A 13,037-nucleotide genomic window follows, 5' to 3' on the forward strand; every position below is an offset into this window, starting at 1 on the left:
TTGTGAAATATAATTCATTTAAGTCATTTATTGAAATTATAATTTATTTGAGGTTCCGAAAATTTTATAGAAAATCCAGTAGAGTACCGGCTAAAAATGGAGAAAACAGTTCTTCGGAACCTGTGAAAAACACTTCCAATAATCATTTCCAATCAATCCCAAACTCCATTTCATCAACAAAATCTCAATATGTTTTTCAACAACATTTTCATTTCTCAATCATTCATCTCATATGATAATCATGTAAAAGTCATAAATAAATATTCACTTGTTCATTCACAAACACAATTTCCACTATATACATTAATACCAAAATACATTACATAAGTTTCAATTACATATGAGAAAATAAAAGTTATTTATAAAATACCAAAATGAAACCTAATGTCCTACCAATGCACTGAAGATGGTGAGGTGACACGGACACTATGCAAAGCTGCAGGAGGTCTCACCCAGTCTGTGGTCTACTAGGCTCTCGGTCAGTATCTCCAGAACCTACGCGTGGCAAAAGCAATGCGCTAAGCAATAATGCTTAGTGGTGCCAATAATAAAATAAAAATACATAACAGAAAATAAATATGTAATGAATGTATTGATATCTCATTGCAAATAAATTTTCGTTGAGTACTTGTAGATTTACTTATTTTGTACTTGTTATATTCATTATTTCATTAAATTTATCCACTTTCATTTTTGGTTGCCCAAGTAACCTATCTTTGACGATCGGATCGATAAACGGTAACCGCACTGGGTATCAAGTACCTCGGGCCGTCACACCATCGGTCATATATGTATCTCCCGGTGTGCAACAGAACAGCTAATAAGCTGTAATAACATCAGGCGCAAGGCCAAATCTCAACACAAGGTCAGAATGGCTAAAAGCCATGAAATCACAGAATGGCATAATGCCATGTGCAGTACTGCTAACTGAACCCTATCAGCATGCCAAGCTATCCAAACTTACAATTTTTGAATTTCAAGATTTGGTGTTACTATTTCCTTCATTAGTCAACAAAAATGTTGACTTTTGCATAGACAATAGGTACATTGGTTTTAATACTCCCAACATGCCACATTTTGCATTCAAAATTTGTTGGTATTGGTTGCCAATACCATTTCTAAGTTTAAAGTTAAGGGGGCAGAATTTTCAGTTTTGATACCTTATTTTTACTGTTCCATTAGTTACTGTTGCAGTGGGAATTTGGAAAAATGATAAACATAAAAGTTGTTCCTTATTTTGTCTAGTTGAATTTCTTTTTTTTAATCACTCCATTTGGAGTTTTGTAGCTCAATTTATGGTCCAAAAACCACAACTGGCCGGATTGGAATTTTTCTGGACTGACCATATCTACAGTGCAGTCAACAGTAACTGCAACTGCCTTGTTGGATAGGTTCTGGTCATAATTTGGGGTGGTCTTCTTCATGAAAGTTGTTGGTCTATATCTTAGCTTGTTTCTGGTAAAATTTCAGGTCAATTGGGCCATTCTACACTGAGTTATGGCCAAATGAACAATCACTGTTCATTTGGTCATTCTGCAGAAATAGGTTGCAGGACACCCGGATTGGGGCAAGTTTTTGGTCCACTTGGTTTGGTCTTATGGGCATGGTTTCTTCACCAAATTTGTGCCATTATGTGTCTAGTTTCATGTCCAATTGGCCAAACACTAATTGAACCTCTACAATTCAAGTTATGGCTGCCCAAACCTGTTGAACTCATGTCTAATTCTGCAGGTCACCTAGGGCAGCCACACTAAACCTAAATCCCATCACTAAACACACTTCATTTCTTGTTTACCAATAACCAAATGGTCAGTAATTGACCATTAAAAATTTATTTTATGTCCATTTTCATCCACCACCAAAATTAAATTTCAAAACCCTAACCCTAATTGACCAAGCCTCCAATTCATGCATCTTACTCCTAATTTGCTATACTAATCATATAATTTATAAGAGGGGCAGCTAATATGTCACTTTAAACCAAAGAATTCTCCTAACTCTAACTCATGTCAAGGCTGCCAAAATTTCATGGAACATAACCATGCCTCATTAATTCAATTTTTATCAAATTTTCAACTTAACTTAGCTCAAATTCATGATTAGAAAGATGTAAAAGCAAAGAATATGGCACTAACCTCTTTGGTGATTTTCTAAGCTTGTTCACACCTCACTTTCTTCCATTTTCTCTTCTTCTAATTGCTGCCCAAGTCTTGCTCTAATGGTAAGGGAAATTTTTAGTGAAGGGAGGATAAGTTTTTAAGGTGAATTGAAGTGGGAAATGAAGCTTAAGGGAGCTTTAATGGTGGAACCTCTTCTCTCTCTCTCTCTCTCAACGTTTTTGGCTGCCCAAAGGTTGAAGATGCAGATTAGTTTTTCAATTTTTTGTCTCTTTTATTTCTTTTAATGAGTTTAACAAATTGTGATTGGTGGATAGGTTTTTAATGACATCATATGATGTCATTATTAGGTATTTTCTTTCATTTTCTTTTCGTTTCATCTCTACTCATTTTCAATTTAATTTTTAGTAATGTTTATTCACATTTTATGTCATAATAATTATTTACTTAACTGGACAAGTAGGCCAAAAATTACCTCTGAAGGCGAAATGACCAAAATGCCCTCCGTTTGGCTTAACAGACCAAAATTGTCTGTGCCGATTGAAAAATTTTCCTAAGTATTTTCTTGGCATTCTAATGCCATAGAAACCTCAATGACCCTTCTCCGGAGTCTCAAAAATTATTTTATGAATTTTTCCCTGGGTCTAGGGCTCCTAGTTGCGAGAACCGCAACTTCTCACTAGGTTACCCATCGCTAGGGCACCGCCTCATTTAACTTGGTTGTATTTTATTTCTAAAATTTTTTCTAAATTTTTCTTATTAAAATTTGAGTTAATTTTAGTTTCTCACTTTAGTTTAAATATTTTTCCGGATGTTCTAGCTGTCCGGACCGACATTGGTCACCGGAACAGTAGAATGTACGGAGTTGCAACCGGAAGGGTGTTACAACTCTTCCCCTCTAATTTAAATTTCGTCCTCTAAATTTACCTGATGCAAACAGTTGAGGGAACTGTTGCCTCATCGTCTCTTCACTTTCCCAGGTTGCCTCTTCAATGTTGTGGTGCCTCCAAAGCACTTTCACCAGTGAAATCTGCTTATTCCTCAACTCTTTTACTTCCCGAGCCAGGATCTGTATGGGTTCCTCTTCATATGTCAAATCCGGTTGTACTTCAATTTCTTCCATGGAGATGACATTTGAAGGATCTGAGCGGTATCTTCTTAGCATAGACACATGGAACACATTGTGGATCTTGTCCAGCTCTGGTGGTAAAGCTAGCCTATATGCCACTGGACCCACACGTTCAATGATTTCATATGGGCCAATGAACCTAGGGCTTAACTTATCTTTTCTTCCAAACCTCAGTACTTTCTTCCACGGTGACACCTTAAGGAACACTTTGTCGCCAACCGCATATTCTATTTCTTTTCTCTTCAGGTCGGCATAAGATTTCTGTCTATCTAAGGCAACTTCAGATTGGCTTTGATTAGTTTTACCTTCTCCTCACTCTGTTTCACCAGGTCTGGCCCTACCAGGTTATCTTTGCCCAATTCAGTCCAGCACACTGGAGTTCTACATTTCCTCCCATACAATGCTTCATACGGGGCCATTTGGATACTAGCTTGGTAGCTATTGTTGTATGCAAATTCTGCCAGTGGGAGGTATCTATCCCAACTTCCCTCAAACTCAATGACACAACTCCTCAGCATATCCTCAAGGACCTGACATATATTTCACGTTATTATTACCATTTTGGTTCAATAGATGTATTAGTTTAATTGGTTTCAATTGTTTACCTGGATTACTCTTTCTGATTGCCCATCCGTCTGAGGATGGAAAGCTGTGCTGAAGTGGAGTTGTTTACCCAAGGACTCATGCAACTTCTTCCAAAATCTCGATGTAAACCTTGGGTCTCGATCAGATATGATGGAAAGTGGAATTCCATGCAGTCTAACTATCTCACTGATATACAATTCTGCTAACTTCTCCAAAGGAGTAGTCACCCTAATCGGCGAGAAAGTGTGCTGACTTCGTCAATCTATCAACTATCACCCATACTGCATCATGTTTCTTCTGGGTGAGAGGTAGACCATTCACAAAATCCACGGTGACCTGATCCCATTTCCATTCAGGTATGCGTATAGGCTGTAGCAAATGTGATGGAACTTGATGTTCTGCCTTGACTTTCTGACATGTCAAGCATTTAGTCACATAGTCAGCTATGTCCTTCTTCATACCAGGCCACCAATACTGAAGCTTCAAATCATAATACATTTTTGTACTCCCTGGGTGCATAGCATAAACACTGGTATGTGCCTCTTTTAGAATACTGGCCTTCAATTCCCCATCATCTGGTACACACAGTCTTCCTTTGTAGTATAAACACCCATATGTTTTCACCTCATAGTCAGTTGCTTTTCCCTCTGAGATTTTGCTCATAATAGCCATTAACTTTTCATCTGCCTTTTGCCTATTTAAAATCTGTTGTAGCAGGTTTGGCCTCACTTGCAACTCAACCAAAATAGCTCCATCTCGAACCAAAGATAGACGGGCATTCAATGATCTCAAAGCTGTGATGGATTTTCTGCTCAAAGCATCAGCAACTACATTTGCCTTCCCAGGATGGTAGTCAATTACACAATCATAGTCCTTTAGGAACTCAATCCATCGCCTCTGTCTAAGGTTGAGCTCCTTCTGAGTTGGCAAATATTTTAGACTTTTGTGGTCTGTGTAAATGTAGCACTTTTCACCATATAAGTAGTGCCTCCATATCTTCAGTGCGAAGATAATTGTTGCAAGCTCTAGATCATGGGTAGGGTAATTCTGTTCATGTGGCCTTAGCTGCCTGGAAGCATAAGCGATCACCTTTCCCTCTTGCATCAATACACACCCTAACCCATTATGAGAGGCATCACTATAGACCACAAAGTCCTTTTCTGACACTGGCTGTGTTAATACTGGTGCCTCAGTCAACATAGCCTCAACTTCTCAAAACTGGTTTGACACTTGCCATTCCAGTCAAATCTGACATTCTTGTGTAACAACTTGGTCATTGGAGCAGCTATTAAGGAAAATCCCTTCACAAATCTTCTGTAATACCCAACTAGCCCCAAGAAACTTCTGACCTCAGTTGTATTCCTGGGAGGCTTCCATTCCATCACTGCTTCTATTTTCTTGGGATCCACCCTAATCCCATCAGCTGACACTATGTGTCCAAGGAATGCAATCTCATTCAACCAGAAGTCACACTTGGACAACTTAGCATACAGCTCCTTTTCTCTCAGGGTTTGCAAAACAATTCTCAAATGCTCATCATGTTCTTCCCTGGTCTTAGAATACACCAAAATATCATCAATAAAGACTACTACGAACCGATCTAGGTATGGATGGAAGATACGATTCATAAGGTCCATGAATGCCGCTGGTGCATTTGTTAGGCCAAAGGGCATCACCAGAAACTCATAATGCCCATATCGGGTCCTAAATGCAGTCTTTGGCACATCTGCATCCTTCACCCTTAACTGATGATACCCTGATCTGAGATCAATTTTAGAAAATACTCCTGCTCCCTTCAACTGATCAAACAGATCATCAATTCTAGGCAACGGATATTTGTTCTTCACAGTCACTTTATTCAACTGCCGGTAATCGATACATAGCCTCAAAGTCCCATCCTTCTTTTTTACAAACAAGACCGAGCTCCCCATGGTGACACACTAGGCGTATGAACCCCTTTATCAAGCAACTCTTGCAACCGAGTTTTCAACTCCTCAATTCAAGGTGCCATCCTATAAGGAGCAATGGAAATGGGTGCTATACCCGGCATTACCTCAATAGCAAACTCGACTTCCCTTTCTGGTGGTAAACCAGGCAACTCTTCAGGAAATACATCTGGGAAGTTTCTTACTGTGGGTATATCACTCAGGTTTGGCTTAACTTGCCTAGTATCCACCACGTGTACTAGGTAAGCTTCACAGCCTTTTCTCATCATTCTTCTTGCAACTGTGGCTGAGATAACATTGGACAGGAAATCTGTCCTTTCACCCACAATAGTGATTTCATTACCCTCAGAAGTTTTCAGAGAAATTCTCTTCAATTTGCAATCAACTATTGCCTGATGACGTGACAACCAGTCCATTCCCAAAATCACGTCAAATTCGTGGAAGGGCAACTCAATTAGATCTGCCGAGAATTCATACCCCTGAATCCTTAACGGGCAACCCTTGTACACTTTGTTCACCACTACACTGTGGCCCAATGGATTAGTGACCAGAATGTCTTGGTCACTCTCCCCTACTAGTATCCCCCTTTCTACGGGTAGGTTGATGCAGATGTATGAATGAGTGGATCCTGGATCCACCAATGCATGCACAGATGTAGTGTAGAGGGAGAACGTACCCCTGATGACGTCCGGGGCATCTTGCTCCTCCTGAGCTCTAATGGCATAAGCTCTTGCAGGTGGTCTACTCTCAGGCCTTTCTGCTGGCTCAGATGCAGGCCTCTGTGATGGTCCCACTACCTCCGATTTGCCAGATTTCCTTCCCTTTTGTGGTGCAGGAGCAGGTCTATTTGTTTGTGTTGGAGCAGCTATAGTAGTTCTGCGTGGACAGTTCCTCAGCTGATGCTCTGTCGACCCACACCTTAAGCAGGCACCAGTCACTCTCCAACACTCCCCCTTATGCCATTTCAGACAATGTGGACATGCAGAAGATGCTGGGGCTGGTCCCCTGAACCCCATCCCTGGAGAGCTGCCCACTGATGGTGTGGACTGACCTCTCCTAGGGGTAAACTGTGGCCTGGGCCCCTGAAACTGACCCTGACCTTGTGATTGACCTGAACTCTGTGCAGGTGGACCCTTGAACTTCTTCCCAGATGCAGGAGATGAACTAGACTGACCTGGGCCCCTCTTCTGCTGTCTCTCTCTTCTGGTCTGCTCACTTATTCTTACTTTTTCAACTTTTATTGCAGCTTCCACTAACTTGGTGAAGTCGGTGATTCCCAAGGCAGTGATCATGATCTTTATGTTGTCATTTAATCCATCTTCAAACCTCTTACACCTTCCAGCCTCATTAGGGACTATCTCCCTTCCATAGCGGCTCAATCTGACGAATTCCTTTTCATACTCGGCCACTGTTAGCTGTCTCTGCCTCAGGTTAATGAACTCTCTTCTTCTCTCTTCCAGGTATACACTACCCACATATTTCTTCTTGAATTCGGAGAGGAAGAAGTCCCAAGTTATTACTTCGTCAGTACTTCATCGACACCGTATCCCACCATTCATATGCATCATCTTGTAACAGAGATATGGCAGCTTCTAGGTTTTGCTCTGGAGTGCAGTGGAGTTGTTTTAAAACTCTGCCTGTTCTGTTCAACCAATTTTCGACTGCAATAGAATCATCTTCTCTCTTGCCAAAGAAGTCCACTGCTCCAAATTTTCTTAGTCTTTGCAGGTGTGATTTCTGCTGTGGAGGTGGCGGTGGTGGTGGTGCTGGCATTACCCCAGCCATTTGTCTGAAGAATTCGGCCATTTGCTGAAACATGGCCTGTGGAGGTTGAGCAGGCTCTGCTTGAGTCAGGAGCAGTGTTCTCCCCTACCCCGCCTCACCGCTGCAGGTGGAGCATGACTCTCCACTTCCTCCTCAACTGCCCTCTGAGATGAAGGGTCCATATCCTATCCAAAATAACAAAGACAAACAGATCTGCATTAGTGTCACCTCAACTCTTACAAATGCAATGCATGGTATGAACTCAATCTAGGCCCAGAAACGCCTAAATCGTGCTCTGATACCACTAAATGTGACACCCCTTACCCGTTTACAGTATATCCGAGTAAGATATGTCACACGGTGTACCGAAACACTCTATTTTATCTTAATCATTTTTATTCTTCCTTAATTTATTTTTCTCATAGTTTTGAATATAACTTGTGAAATATAATTCATTTAAGTCATTTATTGAAATTATCATTTATTTGAGGTTCCGAAAATTTTATAGAAAATCCGACAGAGTACCGGCTAAAAATGGAGAAAACAGTTCTTCGGAACCTGTGAAAAACACTTCCAATAATCATTTCCAATCAATCCCAAACTCCATTTCATCAACAAAATCTCAATATGTTTTTCAACAACATTTTCATTTCTCAATCATTCATCTCATATGATAATCATGTAAAAGTCATAAATAAATATTCACTTGTTCATTCACAAACACAATTTCCACTATATACATTAATACCAAAATACATTACATAAGTTTCAATTACATATGAGAAAATAAAAGTTATTTATAAAATACCAAAATGAAACCTAGTGTCCTACCAATGCACTGAAGATGGTGAGGTGACACGGACACTATGCAGAGCTGCAGGAGGTCTCACCCAGTCTGTGGTCTACTGGGCTCTCGATCAGTATCTCCAGAACCTACGCGTGGCAAAAGAAATGTGCTAAGCAATAATGCTTAGTGGTGCCAATAATAAAATAAAAATACATAACAGAATATAAATATGCAGTGAATGTATTGATAACTCATTGCAAATAAATTTTCGTTGAGTACTTGTAGATTTACTTATTTTGTACTTGTAATATTCATTATTTCATTAAATTTATCCACTTTCATTTTTGGTTGCCCAAGTAACCTATACTGGACGACTGGACTGGATAAACGGGTAAACTGGCACTGGATATCATGTACCTCGGGCCGTCACACCATCGGTCACATATGTATCTCCCGGTGTGCAACAGAACAGCTAATAAGCTATAATAACATCAGGCGCAAGGCCAAGCTATCCAAACCAATCTTGTTAGGTATACTAGGGCATTTGACACTTTTGAGTTTTACAATTTTTGAATTTCAAGATTTGGTGCTACTATTTCCTTCATTAGTCAACAAAAATGTTGACTTTTGCATAGACAATAGGTACATTGGTTTTAATACTCCCAACATGCCACATTTTGCATTCAAAATTTGTTGGTATTGGTTGCCAATACCATTTCTAAGTTTAAAGTTAAGGGGGCAGAATTTTCAGTTTTGATACCTTATTTTTACTGTTCCATTAGTTACTGTTGTAGTTGGAATTTGGAAAAATGATAAACATAAAAGTTGTTCCTTATTTTGTCTATTTGAATTTCGTTTTTTGAATCACTCCATTTGGAGTTTTGTAGCTCAAGTTATGGTCCAAAAACCACAGCTGGCCGGATTGGAATTTTTCTGGACTGACCATATCTACAGTGCAGTGAATAGTAACTACAACTGCCTTGTTGGATAGGTTCTGGTCATAATTTGGGGTGGGTTTCTTCATGAAAGTTGTTGGTCTATATCTTAGCTTGTTGCTGGTAAAATTTCAGGTCAATTGGGCAATTCTACACTGAGTTATGGCCAAATGAATAATCACTATTTATTTGGTCATTCTGCAGAAATAGGTTGCAGGACACCCGGATTGGGGCAAGTTTTTGGTCCACTTGGTTTGGTCTTATGGGCATGGTTTCTTCACCAAAGTTGTGCCATTATGTGTCTAGTTTCATGTCCAATTGGCCAAACACTAATTGAACCTCTACAATTCAAGTTATGGCTGCCCAAACCTGCTGGACTCATGTCCAATTCTGCAGGACACCTAGGGCAGCCACACTAAACCTAAATCCCATCACTAAACACACTTCATTTCTTGTTTACCAATAACCAAATGGTCAGTAATTGACCATTAAAAATTTAGTTTATGTCCATTTTCATCCACCACCAAAATTAAATTTCAAAACCCTAACCCTAATTGACCAAGCCTCCAATTCATGCATCTTACTCCTAATTTGCTATACTAATCATATAATTTATAAGAGGGGCAGCTAATATGTCACTTTAAACCAAAGAATTCTCCTAACTCTAACTCATGTCAAGGCTGCCAAAATTTCATGGAACATAACCATGCCTCATTAATTCAATTTTTATAAATTTTCAACTTAACTTAGCTCAAATTCATGATTAGAAAGATGTAAAACCAAAGAATATGGCACTAACCTCTTTGGTGATTTTCTAAGCTTGTTCACACCTCACTTTCTTCCACTTTCTCTTCTTCTAATTGCTGCCCAAGTCTTGCTCTAATGGTAAGGGAAATTTTTAGTGAAGGGAGGATAAGTTTTTAAGGTGAATTGAAGTGGGAAATGAAGCTTAAGGGTGGAACCTCTTCTCTCTCTCTCTCTCAACGTTTTTGGCTGCCCAAAGATTGAAGATGCAGATTGGTTTTTCAATTTTTTGGTCTCTTTTATTTCTTTTAATGATCTTAACAAATTGTGATTGGTGGATAGGTTTTTAATGACATCATATGATGTCATTATTAGGTATTTTCTTTCATTTTCTTTTCTTTTCATCTCTACTCATTTTCAATTTAATTTTTAGTAATGTTTATTCACATTTTATGTCATAATAATTATTTACTTAACTGGACAAGTAGGCCAAAAATTACCTCTGAAGGCGAAATGACCAAAATGCCCTCCGTTTGGCTTAACAGACCAAAATTGTCTGTACCGATTGAAAAATTTTTCTAAGTATTTTCTTGGCATTCTAATGCCATAGAAACCTCAATGACCCTTCTCTGGAGTCCCAAAAATTATTTTATGAATTTTTCCCTGGGTTTAGGGCTCCTAGTTGCGAGAACCGCAACTTCTCACTAGGTTACCCATCGCTAAGGCACCGGCTCATTTAACTTAGTTGTATTTTATTTCTAAAATTTTTTCTAAATTTTTCTTATTAAAATTTGAGTTAATTTTAGTTTTTCACTTTAGTTTAAATATTTTTCCGGACGTTCTAGCTGTCTGGACCAACACTGGTCACCGGAACAGCAGAATGTACGGAGTTGCTACCGGGAGGGTGTTACAATCATTTGGACAAATACTATTCATTTGGTCAATTTCCAGGACCAGCAAGTTGGTTATCAGGATTTGGTCAATTTTTAGAGTATCCTAAGTTTATTTTCTGGGCAAGGTTTCTTCATCAAAGTTGTGCCATTATGTGTCTAATTTCATGTCCAATTGGCCTTGCACCAATTAAACCTACATAACTCAAGTTAAAGCTGTCCAACCTTGCTGGACTCACACCCGGCCCTACAGGTCACTCAAGGTAGCACCTCTAACCTCCATTCCCATGGCACAATTCACTTCATTTCTCCATTAAACACAATCAAATGGTTACTAATTGACCATTAGAACTTCCTTTCACCACTACATGAGCAAAATCATAAATTTTTTTGTCCAAACCCTAACCCTAACAATCCCAAATTCTCAAATCTTACATTATACTCACAATTAAAGTTTTCAATTCACTTATACATGTCAAGGGACAGCCCTACACCATTTTAAATCCATTAAAAGCTATCAAACTCAAGAAGATTTAAGGCTGCTGAAAATTGGATAGTGTTCCTACATGCATATTTTTACACAATTTCTTCAATTCTTTGTTCAATTCCTAGTTCTAATCAAGAATTAAAAGAGAGAAAGAAAGACTCTAGCGCTAACCTTGTTTGATGAAATTTCTAAGGTTGTAAAACTCTTTCTTTTCTCTTCCTTTTTTCTGCCTCAAGCTTGCTCTAGTTGCAAGGATGAATTTTAGTAAAGCAAGCTAGTGGTTTTATGGTGAAATGGAGATGGAAATGGAGCTTTGGTTGAGAATCAATGGAGGGAGAGAGAAGTGAGGTTTCGGCTGGTTGAAGAAAGAAGATGAAAACTATTTTTTTTTCTTTCGTTTCTGCCCATTTAAATCATTTTAAGTGAGTTATAGCCATGTGTCACAATGTGATTGGATAAAAATGTTTTAATGACATCATAATAATGTCAAAATTCCTATTTAATCCATTTTCTTTCCTTTTTTTTTCTAATCATTTTTAATTCAATTTTTAACAATATTTATTTACATTTTATGTCATAATAATTATTTACTTAACTGGACAAGTCGGCCAAAAATCATCTCTAAGGATGAAATGACCAAAATGCTCTCCGTTTGGCTTATTGAGCTAAAATCATCTGTACCAATCTAAAAATTCTCCTAAGCATTTTCTTGGCATTCTAATGCCATTGAAACTTCAATGACTCTTCTCTGGAGTTTCAAAAATTAATTTATGAATTTTCTCTCGAGTTTAGGGCTCCTAGCTGCGAAGACCGCAACTTCGCACTAGGTTACCCATCGCTAGGGCACCGGCTCATTTAACTTGGTTGTATTTTATTTCTAAAATTTTTCCTACATTTTTCTTATTAATATTTGAGTTAATTATGGCTCCTCACTTTAGTCTAAATATTTTTCCAGACATTCTAGCTGTCCGGACCGACACCGGTCACGAGAATAATAGAATGTACGGAATTGCTATAATGAGGGTGTTACACCTTCTACAGCTGAATCAACTGTGCTCCTTGTAGAGGGTGGTAACCCATTATAGAAGTTGTGCACTAGTAGACAATCCTCTATGCCATGGTGTGGACATTCCCTCTGCAGGTCTTTATATCTTTCCCATGCGTCATAGAGTGATTCACCTTCCTTTTGTCTGAAGGTGTTGAGCTCAAGTCTCAGTCTTGCAGTCTTTACAGGTGGGAAGTATCATGCTAGAAAAGCTTGTGAGAGGTTTTCCCATGTGGCGAATGTTCCAGCTGGTTGAGAGAGTAACCACTTCCTTGCTCTATCTTGAAGGGAGAATGGGAATGCTCTAAGTCTTATGGCTTGATCAGAAACTCCATTCATCTTGAATGTGTCACATAGGGCAAGGAAGCATTGGAGGTGATAGTGTGGATCTTCTGTTGGTGAACCTCCAAACTGGGTTTGCTGAATCATTTGAAGCCACGCTGGTTTTAACTCAAAGTTGTTGGCTTCCACTGCAGGTCTGGTGACACTGGGCTGAAATCCTTGGACAGATGGAGCTCCGTAGCCTCTCAAGAGTCTTGGTCTGTCATTATTATCGGCCATGGTTGGAATTTCAGGATCTTCTTGATCGTGCTTTTGATGTTTCCTTT

At 39.0% G+C, this 13,037-nt stretch overlaps 1 non-coding gene across 1 annotated transcript; it reads left to right on the top strand.

Moving 5' to 3' along the window:
* Nucleotides 1–12,496: 12,496 nt before the first annotated feature.
* LOC131178839 (small nucleolar RNA R71) lies at nt 12,497–12,603 on the top strand. Its single transcript, XR_009147847.1, has one exon. It is a non-coding gene; the product is annotated as a small nucleolar RNA R71 (small nucleolar RNA).
* Nucleotides 12,604–13,037: the final 434 nt, after the last annotated feature.

Source organism: Hevea brasiliensis, chromosome 3, assembly GCF_030052815.1.
Source record: "Hevea brasiliensis isolate MT/VB/25A 57/8 chromosome 3, ASM3005281v1, whole genome shotgun sequence".
Taxonomy (NCBI): Eukaryota; Viridiplantae; Streptophyta; class Magnoliopsida; order Malpighiales; family Euphorbiaceae; genus Hevea; species Hevea brasiliensis.